Here is an 18,570-nt window from a genome sequence, read left to right on the forward strand (position 1 = left end):
GTGGTATACTTAAACTACCAACTCAGTTACATGCAGTTTAATGCGAGTTGTGTTTTATTATGAATATAATTTATCCAACTAGGGAACAAATCAAATTATGTTATGAAATATTTTGATTTGTGTTTTTTAAGTAGTCACACTACTATAATATAAATTATAAACTGAACTAGATATCATACGCTTAAGAAAAAGTGACCAAGTCCTCTGGTGGCCGAATCGAACCCGCGTCTTTAGCTTACGCGGCTAACGTCCTGTCCTGACCACTAGACCACCCGGCTACGGCGGACTTGGTCACTTTTTTATTAGAATAGAATAGAATAGAATAGAATACTTTATTCGTAAACACACACACAGACAATAGACATACATTAAAAGAACATGAAAATAAAGTGTCACGAAATGGCCCCATCTCAGCATGCTGCTGGCGACTTCCAGCGCTGATCTTCCGATGAGACCATCAGGTGAGAATCACGGAAGGTAACAGACAAAAAGAAAGCAACATAAAAGAAAGAGACATAAAATATGGCGAAAAATAAAATTACACATCGTTTACACAAACTAATACAAAAAGAGATACAATATGACGACATAAGAACATAACATAAGTACATAACATTAAGTTACACGGATCAACCGACCGAACATGTGCCGGTCCGGACGGACCATATCGTGGCGCGACATTAAGCGTGCATAACTAGCGCCAGTGGTGGCTACATGACATTAAATTCAATGACAATGACAGAATTGACAAACAAGCATAAATATAGAAGTGAAGTGAGTGAATCTAATATTTTATTAATTGTAATCCGTTATTGATCATGAAAACCATAAAACAATGTTATAAAGTTGACTAACATAAACAAAACAAACAAGAAAACATATAATGACACACAGACAAAAGGATGGCATGTCTGGAATGATTCTACAACCCATCTCGGGCAGTCTTTTCGTCGTTCGATTGGTGTCAACTCCAAAGTGGAAGGAACAAAAACATTGTGGTAAGTAACAATAGCAATAGCAAAAGTCTAGACTACAGACAACTTGTTTCTAATCTGCAGGTTTCCTGGCTAAGCTGGTGACTAAGCAGATACTGTTTAAGTTTTGTCCTGAAACTATGTATACTTTGCAGGTTCCTAACTGGGGGCGGCACGTTGTTCCAGCAGCGGGACGCAGAATATTTAAAGCTTCCTCGGAAAGCGGCTGAGGCATGACGCGGCGTCAACAGATGAATCCCACAATCCCGGCGTTCGCGGAGCTTCGTGCAAGATAATTTCTTGAAGAGATATGCAGGAGTTTTATAGTTCAGTACGCCAAAGAGCAAACAAGCCAAGTGTAGTTTACGGCGGTGTTGCATTTTAAGGATCCCATGGCTATTCAGATATGGGGTCACATGAGCTCTCAACGGAATATTGAAACAGAAGCGAGCACAGGCATTTTGAACACGCTGTATGAGTCGCTTAGTTTTTGCAAGAAGTCTTGGCCCAAACACAACATCCACATAGTTTAGTTTTGATAGGACGAGTGATTCAACTAATTGAATGCGCAGGTTTTCACTTAAATATGGCCGAATTTTATATAATACCTTAAGTTTATAAAAGCAACTCCTAATGGACTCAGCGGTATGTTTCTCATATCGTAATCCGCAGTCCATTATGAGACCTAAGTTACGCGCCTCATACACCCTTTCAACCGGTTCGTTCATTAGCATAACATCCACTGAGATGCTGGCATCGGCCAGTTGCTGCCTGCTGCCAAACACAAGATATTTTGTTTTGCTGGGGTTAAGCAGCAGGCAGTTTTCTGTAGCCCATCCAGCAATTCTGGTGAGATCTTCATTTAGTTTCCCTATGGTACTGTTGATATCGGCTGGCTTACATGATATATAAACTTGTATGTCATCTGCATAGATGTGGTATTTGCAATGCGTGATGTGAGATGTAATATCAGTGGAGTATAATATAAACAGGAGCGGACCGATCACGGATCCTTGTGGAACTCCTCTAATTAGCTCTGCTTTCTCAGAAAAAAGTGAAGAACCATCACTGAGATGCACTTTTACAATTTGCGATCGGTTAGACAGATAGCTAGAAAACCACATTACTGTTTCGTGGTCAAAGCCATAGTAGCTCAATTTCGATAATAACAGGTTAATATTCAAACAATCAAACGCCCTTGAGAAGTCGAGGAGTACTAAAAGTGTGCACATTCCCTTGTCTTGAGCATCCAAAATGTTATCAGTGACATCCAGTAAAGCAGTCATTGTACTACGTCCTTTGCGGAAACCTGATTGGACATCTGGCAATATATTGTTGTTTTCTAGGTAGGTGGTTAGCTGTGAGCAGACAACTTTTTCCAATATCTTAGATAGGCAAGGTAAAATGCTTATGGGACTAAGGTCTTTAGGCATGGATGGGTTTGTTACTTTAGGCAAGGGGTTTACTAGTGCTAACTTCCAGATATCTGGAAAGGTGGATGTAAGAATAGAGGTATTTATTAGGCTTGTAATGACGTCAATTGTGTATGGGAAAGTTAAAATAAGCATATTTAAATTTATCCCATCAAAACCCTCGGCGTTAGATTTTAAAGATTTAATTATTTTGATAATCTGGCTAGAATTAATAGTGTCTAAGTGGAAAACAGAGTCATTGTACTTATGGAACTCAAAATAAGTTAACTGTGATATAGTGACACCTGTAGTTCCCGGCAGCTCTAGAAAATGCTTATTCAAGATATCAGGGTTATTGAGAAAAGTAGGTAATTCTTTATCCTTTTTAGGCAAGACTGTAGATTTCAAGTTTTTCCATAAAGTTTTAGGTTCTTTTATTTTATTATTTATGTTTTGTTTGAAATATGCAACTTTTTCAAAATATAAAGCTTTATTTACAACAGATTTGAGGTCTTTATAGTATTTCTTTTTGACATCACTCTGGTTGTTGTGAAAGTCTGCTGCAGCACTGTCACGCAGCCTCATCATAAGTTTGATGGTGTCAGTAATCCAGGGGTAGGATTGTGTTGTAACCAGGGATGTCTTTACAGGGGCATGTACATTAAATAGACTAAGTACTTGTTGATTAAAAGCATGAATCATGTCATTTACATTTCCAAGATTTGATATCAAGTCCCACCTCACGCACCGCAAGTCCACATCTAAATCTTTGTCGCAGATATTTTTAAAAGGCCTGTAGGTAACGTGGTAGGGTTTTAGTTTCTCGCACTTAATATTAAAATTACAGACAACAAGACAATGACCATACAAGGACCCCACATGATCCATGGTAGTGCCAACAGCCTGCAAGTCAGAGCAGACAACATCGATCAGTGTCTGGCTGGTCTCAGTGAAATGCGTAGGCTGTGACACCAATTGAGATAATCCAGTACTAGTTATGAAATTATTGAACTGAGCGGTTTTTGTGTCAGTGCTGTTTAGTAAGTTAACATTGAAGTCACCAAGTATAATTAGATTATCGTAGCTGCGAATTGCACTAACTGAGTCAGTTAAGGCATCAAAAAATAGTTGCAGATTCATCCAGGGTGGTCGGTATGCCGTTCCGATTACCAGCTTCTTTCCGTTGAGAGTAAAAGTAATCCACATCTGTTCAACCAACTTATGCAACGGATCAACAGGATGAGGCCAGGTCCGAGCCTTGAGACCCCGCTTAATATAAAATCCTACGCCTCCACCGCGTTATTAGTGTATTTATTAGTGTATGACGCGTGTTATTAGTGTATGACATCTAAGTATTTCAGTTCATCATATAATTTATGTTTTTAACATTGCTTATAATGAATCTAGTAGATACAATTGCGTTTAATGAAATATATCCTAATTCACACTCTTATTAATTACGCGTATAATTTAGTTGTAATTAAGACCTTATGTTTGTGCACTATGATAATAATTACAACATTTTTTTTTTTATTGGGTAACAAACAGCTTACAATAATACAGGATATAGATATTATGACTAAATACATGAGCCAAAACAGTTTTCACTAATGGAATAAAACATAAATGCTCAAAGGGAACTAGAGTAAAAATACATTATATCATTTCAATCGTTCTAGGAAACAGAGAAAGAAAAAAAGTTTTTTTTGCCGTTATAGTACTATTGTGAACTAGGGTGTCTAGGGTATCGTTTTTATTGTTGTGTAATAGAGTTTTTTGTGTGGACTCTGTCAGAATATTATAACAGTTACTTCATGAAAAACTATTTAACAATTTGTCTAATTTTAGACACACTACTAATGCACATAAGTACTCATACTCATTTATTCATAATATTCTTCAAATATTACATGTCAACATCAGAAAATCAACTATAATCATCACATAATTGAGAATAATTTAAAAAAATGTTACTAGTTTTATTCGACAGAAATAGAAAGTAATATCGTTAACTTTATACATCATTATTTTATACTCGATACAGACTTATGTTCGTTCGAGGACGTAGTCATAACTCATTACATTGATTCCTTCAATAACACGGAACCCTAAAAAAGTAAGTACGCATCAAGATAAAGTATTCGCCAATCAAGATGGGCCGAAGGGAAGCCACGTGGGGTAAAATCTTGTTCGTAAAACATGATCTTTATTATTTGGCTTAAGCTAACATAAGGTGAGGGTGTGATGCTGTAGAGAGGATGGATGTGGCTCGTTTTTAGGGTTTTTTTTGGGTAAGCGTAGTTGAATCTGAAAACCAGCGCTGGACTTCAGTCTAGCACATGCTGAGCTTGGTACCCATGGCCAACATGTATTGCAAAATTTGATTATCTATTAGATTAGACAATAAGTTAGTATTTAACCTAGAATAAGTTAACACTATACTTAAACTAGAACTTTTGTATTATTGTATTATTGTGTTGCTATTTTTTGTACTATCATGTTTTGGCAATAAAGTGATTTGAATTTGATTTGAATTTGATTTTGAATGACATGACATCCAACACCAAATACCTTTAACTATCTCGTTTTTAATGTTCCCTTATCTCATTTTACATGCATAATTTTGATTACCACATGAATAGTGTATTATGTTAATGCTGATTGGGATGATCATATTCAATTTAGTACAAAAATTATTGCTATTACACACATAACTTGTATGTTTAAGAGAAGAAGAAGAAGAAGAGGTTTGTATATAAGTTTTTACAAAGTGTTAATTGTCACTTTTTGACATCTATCAATAAGGATATTTAGACTATGTCCCATAGTGGCAACATCGCCATCAAAAATGCGTTTTGCACTATGTAATAGTAAAAACTTGCTTTTTTTTAATTAGTATTAACTCTGAAACTAGGCGAATTACAGAAAAGTTTATACGACATTTTTAACTTCAAATATGGTCAGGAATATGCTGTTAAAATTATTCGATTTCCTCATGTTACACATGTCTCTTCCAGTGAGGGTTACACATGTACAAACACATTTTTACCAAACCCTCGATCCCGCGGGATCCTTTAGCAGTTTCGTTATGACGCGGGCGAACGCAACCATTATTGTGAATTAGAATGTAAGACAGGTTCATGAATGAAAAATTTAGCACTTGGATCATGTTTTACGTGCACGCTCGGCGCGCGCTAATGCGGTTGACTGTACGTGTTAAAGATGAGGTTTCTGCTTCATTGAGCTTTCTAGATTGAGGAGAGGTTTTGGACAGGTTTTTGATAGAAAAATGTATGCAAAAAATGGGTGAATAAACTTTTAGAACACTTACTTGACTTCGTGTTTTAGACTCTCTAACAAAGAAAAATCGATTTTTCAAAAACCATGTTTTTTTTCTGTTTACATGGGCATTATTAGATCCATAAGTATTAATTTACACATTAAAATTAACAATTTAGTCAGATAAAAGTAACATTTTGTACGGCAACGCAGCAGAAAAAAGTTTTACCCCATACAAAATTCAGGGAAGCACCATTTTTGTATTTTTCTGCTGCGTTACCGTACAAAATGTAACTTTTATCTGATCAAGTTGTTAATTTTAATGTGTTAATTAAATACTTATGACTTATGTATCTAAGTAATATTATAATGCCCATGTAAACAAAAAAGGAAAAAACCAACGTGGTTTTTGAAAAATCGTTTTTATTTTTTTGCTAGGGAGTCTAAAACACGAAATCAGTGTCCTAAAAGTTGATTTACCCTGTGTTTTGCTTAGTATAAAGCCCCATTTAGACGGTACTTAGAACGTACTTAGACGGTACTGAGAAGGTACTTAGTACGTAGAACTTGCAATATTCGACTCAACCAAGAAACAAGTTTCCATTTTCACTAATGTCATCATCATCATCTTTCTAGTATAGTCTTGACATTTTGCCACAGCCACGACTCACTTGGGAACCTGGGGTCCGCTCGGCAACTTAATTTCAAGAATTGACAAAGGCTAGGGACTAAATAATCAACTGCCGTCCTACCTTTTAACTCAGAGGGGAAACTAAGCCTTATTGGGAATAGTCCGGTTTCCTCGCGATCTTTTCTTTCACTGAAAAGCGATTAGTAAATATCAAATGGTGTTATTATTTATCTCCACGGGACTTAATCGCGTAAAATAGTTTTAAATTCCGAGGTCTTCCGTGGTCTTCTCCGAGACCACGGGGACAACGCCGTCCTCGAAACGTCCGAGGTAAATTTAAAACTATTTTACGCGATTAAGTCCCGTGGAGATAAATAATAATGAGTAAAAATTGTGAAAGTTTAAATCAGTGTTTTGTATCAAATGGTGTTTTGCCGAGCTGGGATTTGAACCCATCTTTTACTAATGTACCTATAAAATAAAATAAAATGTATCTGTAAAAGGTAATTTTGATTTAAACAGGTTTTCTAATAAAAACATATTAGCGAGATTCAATCTTCAAATTACGAAAAGTACCTATTTAAAAGTCTTTTATCATAGTTGCCAATACGAGTGTTATGGTTCCTCTATGCGATGGCCCAGCGCTGGACCAGCGAGATGGCCATGCGATGGTTGAGAGCACGCACTATGAAATGGGCCACGTGTAGATGCGTACGCGCCATCGCTGGCCCACTACCTTTGATGTGCGAAAAACCGACACCGCGGCCATCCCATCGCCATCCCGCCACGCCATAAGCCATCCGACACCACTATCCTCTCTATACACGCTGGCCCATCTTAGTGGGTCAGTATGATGAAATGAGAGGAGCCACTGAGATACTTTGGAATTTCATCACTATATTCAAATAGATTTGAGTCACGTGACACACCCTAAACAAATTCCATTATGATAAAATATTTATATTTTATGAAAATACCAAGTAAACAATAACAAGAAAATGTTTCATCCGAATTTACAAAAAATTTTTTTTTTTCAGATTAAATCCGTCTGTAATCGAAGTGAGAAAGGTAAGCCACCTTCATTATTTTATTTGCCTTCGATGATTTCACTTAACTTTTTACACTTGCAGCCTGTGGATCAACTACACGAAGAAAGCTTATAGTGCGCTGCGCGTCCTCTACAATAACGCGTTCAGGATGCTGATGGGGCTGCCGCGGTACTGCAGTGCTTCTGGGATGTTCGCGGAGGCACACACGGATGATTTCCATGCCATTATGCGCAAACGCGTCGCGTCCCTGATGCGCCGTGCGCGCGGCAGCACCAACGGGCTCCTGAGTGCGGTCGCAGGGGCATATGACAGCCCGATATTTGGCCACTGGGCGAAATCGCACGCACCACGTGCAGTTTTTAAAAAGTATATTTTTTAAATATGTTTAGTTTAAGTTAGTTTTAAGTTTAATATTAATTTAATTTTTTTAATTTTAATTTTAATTTTAATAATATGTAATTCTATGGATGTAATTAATCCGAAATAAAAGCTTTTTAACTTTAATTTAATTTAACCCTTTCCAGCAAATAATGTTATAAAATCAAAAATGACTATATTTACTGATACCGAATTTATTGGGATACGGTACACACGCCTCCCAATCGTATGAGCCTTAATAAATAAACATGAATATAGTTGACCGAATCTATTGGGGCCGCAGTAAAATATGATAAGTAAATTTATTCGCGAAAATTGTCCATCGTCAGAAATCGTCATAAAAATGAGTATCACGGAGGAAAAAAGGCAAGCAAGCAGTATTCGGCTTGGATCTGATCCAATAACAGGAGTCCAAACGATGCCCATTCAGCTGAAACCAATTTTATATTAGACGTAACTGCTATTACTTAGAGTAATACTGAATCCGCTACTTTTGCGAGAGTTGTGAGCTAGGTTTTTAACTTTCCCCGGGGCGAGCGCTGGAGTTACAGATATTGGGACAATTTTGTTAAACGGCCTGCTGCAATTTTTCGGTGATTTAAAATGGCTTTCCAAATTGGAAGGTGAATCGGAAATAATATTTTTCGAAGCTTAATGATCCGTGAATTTAGCTATTATTTTTTACCTGATAAAGTTTGCAATTCGAAAAAGTTTGTCGTTCTGCCTTTGAAGCTATGCGAATAATATCTTAATGAAATTTATTTCATGCCAGTTTGATATATTGCAAAAAAAATCATAAAACACATCATAATGAAAGTACCTGTATGCAGATTTCAAATGTATCAAAAATATAAAAGTGGACATAACTCGATATATTAAATTTCAAGCAAAACAGAAATTATTGTTTTCAACTTACCCATTTGCTGCTATTTTTCTGTCTCAACTCAGCAAGCTTCGTTGCCTAAATACGGTACTCGACTGAAAAGCTCTATTATATCACGATTGTATAAAATATATTAGACACGAACCAAAAGTATACTGTACCTCCAAAATGTCACATTCACACAAAAGCTGAGCACAAGATCATTATCAGCAACCGCATTAGTTCCGGGTCTCCATAACTCACTGGTCCTTATACAAATGCACAATAAAACAGTACTAACGACGGACCAACCCCAATGCCACAAGTACGGTGTAAATATACCTAGATGAGTTGTCCTGCGAAGGGCAGTAACAGGCTCGTTTATAAACAGGGGTCCCTTTGTTTGACATAATTATTAAAAGTTATAATGTAATGATTGTCATATTATCATTAGTCATAATCCTGAAACCGTTAACTTTTCAGGATTTTCCTATAGATAGGTCAGGTTAGGTTAGTCGAATTTAAACTAATTCAAGGTTAGGTTTTAGGTTTTTTTTAAATTAAGGTTAGGTTAGGTTTGTTTTATGGTAATCCTGAAAAGTTACGCGTTTCTGAGAAAAACCAAATTATGACTAACGAAAATGTGGACAAACAATACATTATGACTTAAAACTTTATGGGAAACAATAGAGACCCTTATAAACAATCATGATATTTTCAATATTGTCGCTTTGAAAACATTCTTCCAAATATTTTATCCACAATATTTTTAATCTTTTTTACTATGGAACTTTATTAGTTTTGAACTAATTTGGTCTACATAGATCCATATTTAAGATACCAATATGCAAATAAGAGAAGGAACTCCCTTTTTATAGGCATTTGTTTATTAATTTTAGTATTATCATTAACAAGTCAAGCATTATGTTATTATTATAGTTATTGTTTATATTGTTGTTATAGCGGCAAAAAAAATACATCATCTATGAAACTTTCAACTGTCTAGCTATCACGGTTTATGAGATACAAGCTGGTGAAAGACAGACGGACAGACAGACATACGAACAGACAGACAGTCGGACGGAGTAGTCTTAGTAATAGGGTCTCGTTTTTACCCTTTGGGTACGGAACCCTAAAAACCATAGTCTATAAACAAATACTATTAAATAGAATAAAATTATTGGTCGAATAAATACTGTTCTTTGTACATACACATACTGGTATCAATATTAGTGCTGTTTCAGAAACAAAATGTACTAGTACGTACATACTGGGGCTGTTCACTGGCACATTAAATTGAATTTTCATAATATATCTCCCTGGAGAAGCGAAGTTTTAACTAACCCCCAATTTACGAGTTAATTCTAGCGACGTATTTTTTATAGTGTGCACTTTCCACAAATTCAATTTTCAATTTTTCCTTCACATGCTTTGAGTTCATAATTAGATTTTCTACATAATTTTAGGTAAAAAAGCGATGTTTTGCATGTGCAAGGCATAACAAAAGGTTTTTACCCGCCTCTTTACGGTAATAGGTCCAATGTTTTTGCGTAATTGCCCTGCCTTTTACTAAAGCTTTAAAACGACAAGTTCCACGGCCTTTCTTATTTCTTTTTTGTAATGACAGTATTTGTAAGTATGCATGCTATTAGCGAGGAAAATATTTTGTGCGGAAAATTGTGAAGAAAACTGTACCTTAGTACATAGTAGTAGAAGTAGTTTGTCATTATATATATATAAATAGGTGTAATAGTTATCGGGTAGTTTCGGTTTACCCCTAGAAATAGAAATAGTACATTACGATACAAGTGCGGAAAATAGGAAATTTATCGCACTAGCGTGGTAAAGTAGCACCATAAATGTACTGTATGTCGTGGCCTGATCTTGGCATACATCAATCCATAATGTGATAATAATTTGATGAAATGATCGACGACTGGTCTGGCCTAGTGGGTAGTGACCCTGCCTGTGAAGCCGATGGTCCTGGGTTCGAATCCCGGTAAGGGCATTTATTTGTGTAATGAGCACAGATATTTGTTCCTGAGTCTTGGGTGTTTTCTATGTATTTATATATTATATATATCGTTGTCTGAGTACCCATAACACAAGCCTTCTTGAGCTTACTGTGGGACTTAGTCAATCTGTGTAAGAATGTCCTATAATATTTATTATTTATTTATTTATGATCGGTTGGTCACATTATGAAAAAGTCAAACCTAACGTAACCTAAATATCATGAAGTGAACAATTCTAAAATGGCATTTTATGAAACGATCAAAATCTATAATCACTCCTTCGGTTGCGACTTTGTCCACGTAAAATTCATTCAAAACTTTCAAACAAATTTTAACCCCCTTTAAGGTTGAATTTAAAAAATCCTTAGTACCTAAATAGTACATTGCTATTTCTATTTCTAAGCAGGCAAGTACCTTAAGCGTTATATCCTTTTACCCAACTAATTCTAAAAAAAGTGGCTGTCAATTCACAGCCTGTCGTTATTAACATAAAATATCGATAAATTTAAAATACCCAACATAATAAAATAATTCTAATTCTCATGTAGAATTTGGCGTTATTTGCATTTGACGGTAAAATCGTTGCGACATCATCAAACTTAAACATGGATGGAAAAATGTCTTAACAAAGCAAATATTACCCAAATAAATTAAAAGTGGAAAAATTCACTGTCTTGGTTGGGACTTGAACCCACGACCACTGGTGCAGTGCTCTACCATCTGAGCCACCAAGACCGTGCCCAATGCAGCGAATATTTCCACCATATATTAGCCATTAGGGAGGCTGAACTGACAGTGATTTTTTTCACTTTTAATTTATTTCTACGCTTAATAGCATCGTTCGCAGACGTTTCTGCTTGATACAAAATTAAATATTACCCAACTCCCAGCAGTCACCCACTGACCTTGCAGCGCATGCCAACGGTCGACTTTACCCAGTATGCTCAACTTTGCCATAAAGCGCCAACTTTGCCCCATAAATCCCGGATTCATGTTCCCCCGACACTCTGAAACTGTCGTTTGCACATCGTAATAAAAACATTAAATAAAGTAAAACTGGATTTTAATGAACTCCCACTTAAGTGCTATGAAGAAATATGAGTCGAGTAAAAAACTGGGCGCCGGGTAATGTGCAGAGAAGTTTATTCTATTGTGTAACAAAAACAATTATAGCGCGTGATTTAGTACGCCAACTTTATTGTTAGCGTCGAAATAAACGGTTTAGAAAATATTTCGTGAAAATATAAAATTTTCAGCATATGTTTTTAAAATGTTTTTATTTTTAGCCCTTCCAATAATATTAGCTCAAACTTTGAATTATGAGACGAAGCTATAGGTAATGTTAAATTGGCGTTGATGATCAAATATACGGTAATTCAGTAGACGCGAGAAAATTTCACTTATAAAATTCCATTTTAGAATTGATCACATCATATTAAATAAACGGGTCACTCACGTGTTTTAAGTCGAAAACGCTCGACATGTTTCACTCCGTACCACCGGCGCCGCGGCGGTCCGTCACCGTCGACGCAAGCTCCTGATGACGCTACTCGGTACGGACTGAAACATGTCGAGCGTTTTCGACTTAAAACACGTGAGTGACCCGTTATTAATATATTTAATATGTCTGTGTCTCACGGAAGTTTTGTGATCACATCATGATATGGATAGGTTAGGTTTGACTTTTGGCCATCTCTTAGTTCGATATGTATTAGTAGTTTTAACTGAATTATTCTTTTGAAAAATAGGTTTCACCAAGGCACTTTGCACATAAGTACTTTTAACTAGTGAAAACGCGATTTTACCAAGGCGTTTTGGAAAACTTAAAGTGTAACTTAAACTTCAACTTAAGTAAAACACACTAAAAACGGGTTAGCAATTATAAAGGTTACGTTTAGTAAATTAAATGTTATTTACGAACGTGGAATAAGACAAAATAGTGTATTATTAGTTTATCTGACTTTACAGACCTGTCCAATATTCCCAACAGTAACTTAAGTAGGGTAACGTTACTGCCCCCCAGGGTGCTTTAGCGGCAATTTTAAACACGCCCGTTCTTTAACGTCGTCAATTGTGTTGTCGGTTAAGTGGAGGTTATCTATAACATTATTCACTGGCTATTGGTCTGTACGGACTGTGAAATGTAATGGTTTTCTCTTAAGGGGATCCCATGCCCCAATGACCTTCGATCTGAATCCCTTAGTTTTCTAATGTGTATAGTAGCTTATCATATTAACAGCACGCACTTGTACATTCGTAAGTGTAACAGGGAGGCAACACGTCGAACGTGGTTCGCGGTAGGCTCTCTGGTTTTGAAACCGTCAATTTATTCAAATGCACAATGACACACTCGTACGATGCGACTCGCGGCGAGTCAATCGTCCGTCGCTGAATGGCTCGATTTACCTTAAGTGCTGTTTAAAATGCTTGCCTACCAATGGCAATTCGGTTGCTTGAGAAAACCGGGAGCCCCCCTAACCGATTATCTCATCGCACGCCAAGCGTTCTGCGCGGGTATCGTGAACGCTACTCGTACTCGCTGTTAGTGCTTCAAAATGAAGACTAGCTTCCGAAACATATCGCGTGACTTAAAAAAAACGTAAACCGTTTCAAATAGTATTGTTTTTGTTATCAAACGGTTATGAATATGATTTGTCAGCACAGTGATGACTTCACTGTCTTCCGGGCTGAGGCGCCTGACACTTCAGTTTTCTACAAAAGCATCACGTGATCAAAAAACGAAGTGCCAGATGCCTCGGCTCGGACCCAGACCGTTCTTGTGTGAGTCATCCTTTATGGTGGAAGAAATTATTAATTGTTATTTAATTACCGTTGAATATCAAGAAATTACTATTTAAATAGTAAATCACAAAACGGGATGCATATTCTCTGCTCAGCAACTTAGAAAATACTAGTGCAATTGATTGGTGAAAGTTCGTCAAAGGACAAGAATACTCCAAAGCTATAATCAAAGGGCCCAAAAGACACAAAACCTGAGCGGTGACTAGAATATTGACTGGACACTGTAAGAACAAACACATGTTTTAATTTGGAAAGAAACAAGATGCGACAGCGACATGCAGGTTCTGCCAGGAGTCAGAGAAGACTGCAATGCACATTATCTGTTCCTGTGGACCACTAATGTCAAAAAGAAGTACCTACTTAGGGCGGCACGTGCAACCCTATGAGGTACAGAGCATTACGGCCCAAAGAATCTGGAATTTCGGGAAAGGTAGCTTAAACGGACTCTAGGTATATAACAGATCCCATACATATAGTTGTACTTACTTAACCTCGAGGTCACCTTATATTGGGTCTTCCGAGGCGAGACCATGACTCGTCCACGATTGCGTTCTCAATAAGCAATCGAGCTATCTGACAGTGCATCGCAGATCCTATTACGTTTGTATTGAATTCAACTTCCGATCGATCCCGCCTTGGTTCAGAGAATGGTATGGTAGTGTGGGAGTAGAATTGTAAATACCAATTAGAAAACAATCTGAAATTTTAAATAATGTTTAAAAGTAAGGTAATATTAAAGTAATAATACAAAATTTTGTATTGCTCAAATAAATTCACATTAAAATTATTCAAATAGTTCAACGGGAAAAAAACATATTCTATATTTTGTTTAATATGTATTAAATATACCTAGGGTGTTGTATATAATTTATATATAGGACTACTTAAAAACACAAATTTGGTCAGTTGAAATATTGTTTTATGTACAAATTTTAGTAATTATATATTATACATATTTTATTTTATATTTATTTTGTTAAAATGTAGATAAGTAACTGAAATGTATAGGTATTACCTATATACGTGTCAACAAAAACAAACAAAAATGCCTCTGTAAACTCGATTTATTGCCAAAAAAAAACATTTGAAAACCTTCCAAATTGTCAATTCCCAGCCCCTCAAAGACCAATATCAATAGAAAATCAGATCAGTTCACTCTTGACCCATTTTGTTTAATATTATTGATGTCAGTTGTCGAACTGTGGGGATCATTTGATATGGATTGAATAAACAAAGTTTTGATGTTGATGTTCTAAATGTTTGTTTGTTTTGTTTATTAAGATAACCAAGCGGCAATGTAAACTGGTAAGCACTATCGAGGTTAAATAATTTCACGGTTTAGACCGTGAAATTATTTAATGTTAGTATGTCTCACAACAGTTTAAATTCGACTATCGACTACACCCCGCTACAAAAATGCATACCGACTATGAATTAATTCTTAAACTATTAAGGACACTGCAATAAAAAAGTTTTTGGCAAAAAAATAATTGTTCAAGTTTTTATCGCTGACTGTACTTTCTCACTTCTTCCTCTTCTTCTTCTTCTTTTTTTTCTTTCTTTTTTTTTCTTTTTTGTAATACTCATCGAGAGAATTCTAACAACCCCAAACACAATAAGTTTGAGTTGTTTTATCACAGAGTTCTTATGGCCATCATCAGATCAGCTCCATGTCATCATATTATTTCATTGTCATCCGGTTTATGTATTAAAAAATTCAGCTCAGTCGGAAATCAGGAAGTGGGTCAAATTTTGCTTCCAAGATTTGACCCAGACTAACAAAATAACATACATAAATACGCGATACATACACAGGGCAAGTTACATAAAAGCTTGTAAAAAACCGGACAAGTGCGAGTCGGACTCGCCCACCGAGGGTTCCGTACTTTTTAGTATTTTTTGTTATAGCGGCAACAAAAATAGAGAAAAACAGAAATAATCTGTGAAAATTTCAACTGTCTATCTACCACGGTTCATGAGATACAGCCTGGTGACAGACAGACATACGGACGGACAGACGGACAGAGAAGTCTAAGTAATAGGGTCCCGTTTATAACCTACATTAGAACAGAAGTACCGAACCAGAATAATTGATCCCATATCTTCCAAATGTCACCATAATTGCGGCTTTTGTACCTGAAAGCAGCCACCAATTTCTCAAAAATATTGTAGTCCGCAGAAACCGATATAGTAGTATAGATAATGAAGCGCTAGACGGAAAAAGCTCGTCTTTGTCTTATTCTATTAAATTTAATCGCATTGTTCTAACTGGAGCAGAAAATCAGGAGAATTCACTAATAATGACAGTCTCAACGGAATATAAATCCGTTAACAGATCTCAAGTATTATTCAAAATGAGAAGATGGCAGGCTTTCAATTTGGACAGGATGTTTTTTGATTTGTATTTTTTTAATGAAGCCTCTAAATATAGGTAACTTCATATCTTGGTAACAATATTGTGGTTGAATGGTTACTAATATGTAGTTGCATCCTCATGTTGGCTGGTAGAACACTTATAACTTTTAAGTGATGACTTTGACTGACGAATATTTAATAACATTCATTTGAATTTGATAATATGTAATGTGTTCTAGCTCGTATTTTCTTCGCGTTGCTGTAGTGACATTTTTTGAGTTTTACACAGGAGCAAACTTTGTTAACCCTCATGCCTTAAAACCCTCAAGACTCCACTTTTTTCACTATTTTGAATAATTTGCTTGCTCGCGAGGTGTTAAACAACAACTTTGCTTGTAAAAACAAATAACTTTTTTCCCTCTCCCCCAAAGAAAACAAAATTATTCATAAATATGTTTCTCCCATAATCATTTTACCATTTCGAGCGACCCCAATGAATTTTAAACAACTAAACAACATCATAAAACAATGATAATATAGACTAGATTGTAAGTTCGGAGAAAAATAATATTCCCTAAGATGTCGCATTCGACTTTAGGGTGGTTGATTGAATTTCTGGCGGCTATTCTCATTCGAGAGGACGAACAAGAGTTTATGTCTAGGACGGACCAGCGTATTATGACCTGCAGATTCGTAAGCACAAAGTACTCGGTGAGCGCACTTTAATGCTGGTTCGAATTTGCTATGCTCGGTACCCAATTCGAACATCCTTTTTTCCGCATGATTTCGAGGGTATAAACAGGGGATCTTGCCTGCGGACACTGCGGAGCTTTTTTGGGGTACAAATCAAACAAGTGACGCCGATTTACCGATTTATTTTTATTTTACTCAGCAAGCAACATGGGTACCTTAGTACTTATATATGTGCACATGCGGTGGTTTTGTGGTATTATGTCAACATGATCTTCTAAGGGAGAATTTGTTTTATTTTCTAAATACCTACAGGAGTCCGTCTAAGCTAGCTTTGTACAGACTGGAATATAGAACAAAATGAGGGAGTATTATATAAACGACGACCTGTCTGACCTAGTCGATAGTGACATCACATAGTGACCCTGTCTACGAAGAAAAAAACATTTTGTTTTTGCTTAGCCTAGTTAAGAATATGTCATTCAACATTCGTGTTAGCTCATTCCTTGGCCAAAGAATCGGAATTGCCATTCAGCGGGAATGTAGCCAGCAATATGGGCACTCGTTCGCAGGGATCTGATCGGGGGGACTATTTTTTAATTTAGTTGTAATTTATTTTATAAAGCTATAATTGTATGTTGTCGTTTGCCATTTAAACAATTGAAAATATATAGGATTGACATGTAATTTTATATTATTAATAAATTATTATGATTATTGAGAATATGTACATTTTAAATATATGTTATGTTCCAAGTAGGTCCTCAAAAACGAGACAAATAGCATTCCCGCAGTTATATAAATTTTAAAACCACAAATAGTGTAGATTCATTTGTATGACCAACGAATAAATCTTCGTCCTCCCACTATAATGGTTTAGGATATCGCATTGCAGTCACGCTCACGTACATTGTGGTTGTTAGGTGCAGTTATATTGCAAGTGCTAGAATTTGGTGGCAAATTGAACTTGTTATTAATGCAGCGTAGCCATTGTCATAAAATGTTACTTAGCATTCTGAATTTATGCTACTTTTTTGAGATGTTTGAAGCGGTTTTGAAATACATAACATGTAGAAGTCAAAATCTCGTAATACACAGGGAAACGAAGCTCCTTATCGGAGGGTTTTTCGATGGGGCTAGGCGAAAAAAAGTGTAAGATTTTGCCGTCATAAGCCATACTAGTGCGATATAATATAGGTAAGTGTAAAATTTTGCAGTCACAAGCCATACTAGTGCGATATATGTGTCAAAATTTGCCGTCACAAGCCGTAATACTGCGAAATGTGTAATGAGACTAATGAGAACAGAACAGAATGGAACAGAACAGAACAGAACAGAACAGAACAAAACAAAACAAAACAACCACGACCACGACCACGAGCATGAGCATGAACATGAACGCGTCACCAGCCTATCTTAACTTCGTTCCAACCGAGTGTTCCACGACACTTACCTTTTTTTTATATTGTGAAGCACCTTTACGCCTTTACTTTTCACATCAAAACATTGTAATTCCACTTCGTCTTAAAATGTATAAAGGAGACAATTTTTGCAAAATAAAGTTAAAACTTAAATTGTATTTCAATATAACCAGGCGGATATAAAAATGCCAGCAACAAAAGGATATGAGATACGTCCGGTTATATTAAAAGGAGAAAGGCTTGACAGGGTGAATTTAAAGCTTGAATTTATAAGTAGGTATGCTTCATGCACATACATTACTAGCATTTCATTAGTGTCACTTACAAACTCTACTATTTAGATTGTTCTAAGCATGCTAGGAAGGAGAGTTTTAATTACTACTTATCATTGACAATGTTGTTGTCCAAGTTTTTGGCCTTGTTTCTGAACTGGCTTGACTCCTTATTGATGCAACTTTATTTTTATTTTATTTTATTTATTTAAGGTTTACCAACAATTGTTGACATGGATACATTAATAATGTACTAAGCTAAAACATGTAAGGAGTGGTGTCACAATTACTTACAGGTAAACACCGCATGCATAACAAATATAAGTAAACAACTATAGAAATACCTAAATTTAAACTTATTTTCTAATTATTTATGTTTCTAATTATTTGTGTTTTAAGAAATATTTTCGGACAGATGTTATAAATTTAT

At 36.0% G+C, this 18,570-nt stretch overlaps 1 protein-coding gene across 1 annotated transcript in view; it reads left to right on the forward strand.

Moving 5' to 3' along the window:
• The window catches only part of LOC134747771 (connectin-like), a 302,894-nt gene that overhangs the window by 262,964 nt on the left and 21,360 nt on the right, over window positions 1-18,570 (forward strand). Inside the window, exon 3 of the mRNA XM_063682406.1 lies at window positions 7,334-7,364. The gene's annotated coding sequence lies outside the window, so the exon portion shown is untranslated. The remainder of the gene's footprint in view (window positions 1-7,333; window positions 7,365-18,570) is intronic.

The sequence above is a fragment of the Cydia strobilella genome, chromosome 15 (assembly GCF_947568885.1).
Source record: "Cydia strobilella chromosome 15, ilCydStro3.1, whole genome shotgun sequence".
Taxonomy (NCBI): Eukaryota; Metazoa; Arthropoda; class Insecta; order Lepidoptera; family Tortricidae; genus Cydia; species Cydia strobilella.